Genomic DNA, 2,447 nt, shown 5'->3' with positions numbered 1-2,447 from the left:
ATGTGATGGTGTGACGAGACTGCCCCCTCGTGCACACGCACTGTAAGACACGTTTGTGGGTCTGGAGGCATTTCTAACGGCAGAGCTCTTCTTCCCAAGCCGTCCTGTGGGTCGTAGATCAGTACTCTACGTGTAGCGTGTAGCGTTTGGTTTCGAAACGAGCAGGCAGCACGGCTGCACTGGGTGCAGACCCCTGGAGGAAGGGGGAGGCTTTTCAGATGCAGATGCGGTAGATTCGGCGGGGGGGAGGGGAGGGGAGGGCGCCGAGGGACTGGCCGTGAAGCCGGCGGCAGTGCTTTGTTCTGAAGCACAGCGTGCTCCATGTCTGCAGCTTGTGCCCACGTGCTCAGGAGCACGTGAGATCCCACTGTCCTAGGCGCCTCTTCGACGCATGCGTGTGCTGCACTCTGAACTCGCCAGAGCAGTGCACTTCAGTAGCGGGTAGACATTTTCTCCAGAGCTTTGGATCCCAACGTTACTGAGCAGCTGCTGTGTTCAGACCCAAGCACGAGGGATACCAAGTGCAGGGCACACAGCATCTAGGTGCTGCTTGTGGTTTTGTTTCAGGAAGGTTTCCTAAGAGGAGCCATACTCGGGTCCATGTGTATCTGTTCTCAGACAGATGCGGGGGAATGGGTGGCTTGGCCAGCTGTCTGATAAGCACGCGATTGAGGGGGGATAAGAGGCCTGTGTGAGGTTTGGGCAGAGCGGCAGCTGCTCCGATGCCTGGATGTGGAGTGCTGTTAAGATGAATGTTCTCTAAGGAAAAGAAGCCTTTTGCCTCGGGGCGAGCTAGTTGGTGACTGTGGGAGTCAGCATGGCCCTTCCCTCCGGGGCTGACTCTTTCATTGGGGTCACGGCCCACAGGGACCATTGGCACGGCTCTGGGGAGGACGCAGTGTTGGCGCTACTGGACGCGATGCCAGGTTGCTCTTGTTCTGACTCAGTTTTCTCCTCTCTTGCAGATCCTCTGGGTCGTTCTGCGTTGAGCTGAGATTGCCCTGGGAAATGCCCGTGTAGCTTTATTCCTTCCCCACTCCACGTGATTAAGAAAAACCTTGCTCTGCAGCACAGAGGTTATTTTTTTCCAAACCATTGTGATATTTCCTTCCCTAGACACTCTCCCGCACTCTTGATCCATCTTTCCTGTGAGGAAGGGCTCTGAGACCTTCAGGGCGATTTGGGAAGGGAAGGAGAGCAGATAAGAATCTGACCAAGAGCAATTTCCTGGCTGGACTCCAACGTGAGCTGTGGCACTTGATGCCAGTGGCACCTACGATTTCATTCTCTGATACTATACGACACTGCGCTTTTCTGTCTGTGTTCCTCTGGAATCACCACTGTTCCCGAGAGGGGAGAGACCCACGAGTGGGCAGTGGTAGGAATAGCTTCCTCGGTCCGATGGGAGACTTGCAACCCAGTGCCTTGTAGGTCAGGCCTGGGTTTGCTTTCCATACACTAAAAGTGCCCCGTGTTTCTGAAGGACAGCTTGCAAGAACTGTCCTCTGGTTCACATGGAAACCCAAAAGGGGAACCATTGCACATGACAGCGTCCCCAAAAGAAAGGCACTGACAAGCTGTTGAGGAACTGGTATTGCTAACCAGACTGTCCAAGACCGGCTGCATTTGCAGCCATGATGGTTATTTATTTTAAAGTCCCTCTTTCCATATATATTTATCATGATCTTGCAAAGTACTGAACAGGATCTAATGTAGACAACAGTGGCCGTCTTAGTCCAACCCGCCACCTTTTTGGAACTCCTCCTAGGTTGGAATGCTCTGCTATCAAACACTGTCAAAAGTCCCCTCCCTTGCAAGACACGTGCAGACCTCCACAGTGACACAGCTCCTCTGTGTGCGTGCCCTCGCAGACCTACATTTCGGGAAGCTCCCTGCCTCTGTGCTGGAATTTTTGGATGACAGTGACACCGATAGGCAGAGTTGTTACCCTCAAGGAGCATCATCGGTGGGAAAGGAGTCACTGTGGTGCAGAGTAGTCCAACTTCTTGACTGTGAAACCTTCAAACAAAGGTAAATGGGACCTTCTGCAAGGTTTTTCAAAGCCATATAGCACAGAACTGTCGGTGCGAACAGGAGGGGGATGGGGATGGACGTGCTCCAGAAGACACGGTCCTCTCCTTTTGAAGACTCGCCCAGCAGTCTACTGTGGAGCAGGGGGCACCGGGGCAGAGCAGCAGCTGGATCCGCTGTAGCGTGACACACTAAAGGAATTCGGGGGTTGCCTCATTCAAGTTTCTGCCCTCCCTCTGTGTGGGGCTTTGACCCGCATGCCCTTGGCCGTGAGGAGGCTCCGGGGGAGAATTGAGGTAACACGTAAACAAGAATTTTACTTTTGGGACTAAGTAGTTTCTGTTAGCTGGTCAGCCATCCCTTTGACGCTGTAAAGCCTCACTTCAGATAACCGCGCCTGCCCCTTGACCAAAGTC

At 53.5% G+C, this 2,447-nt stretch overlaps 1 protein-coding gene across 1 annotated transcript in view; it reads left to right on the top strand.

The window, feature by feature from the left end:
* PPP1R37 (protein phosphatase 1 regulatory subunit 37) overlaps positions 1-2,441 on the top strand; it is a 66,421-nt gene extending 63,980 nt beyond the window's left edge. Inside the window, exon 14 of the mRNA XM_025214312.1 lies at positions 966-2,441. The gene's annotated coding sequence lies outside the window, so the exon portion shown is untranslated. The remainder of the gene's footprint in view (positions 1-965) is intronic.
* Positions 2,442-2,447: the final 6 nt, after the last annotated feature.

The sequence above is a fragment of the Alligator sinensis genome, unplaced genomic scaffold (assembly GCF_000455745.1).
Source record: "Alligator sinensis unplaced genomic scaffold, ASM45574v1 scaffold107_3, whole genome shotgun sequence".
Taxonomy (NCBI): domain Eukaryota; kingdom Metazoa; phylum Chordata; order Crocodylia; family Alligatoridae; genus Alligator; species Alligator sinensis.
Note: the sequence above shows the minus strand (reverse complement) of the source record. Positions and strands in the feature narration are given on the sequence as shown.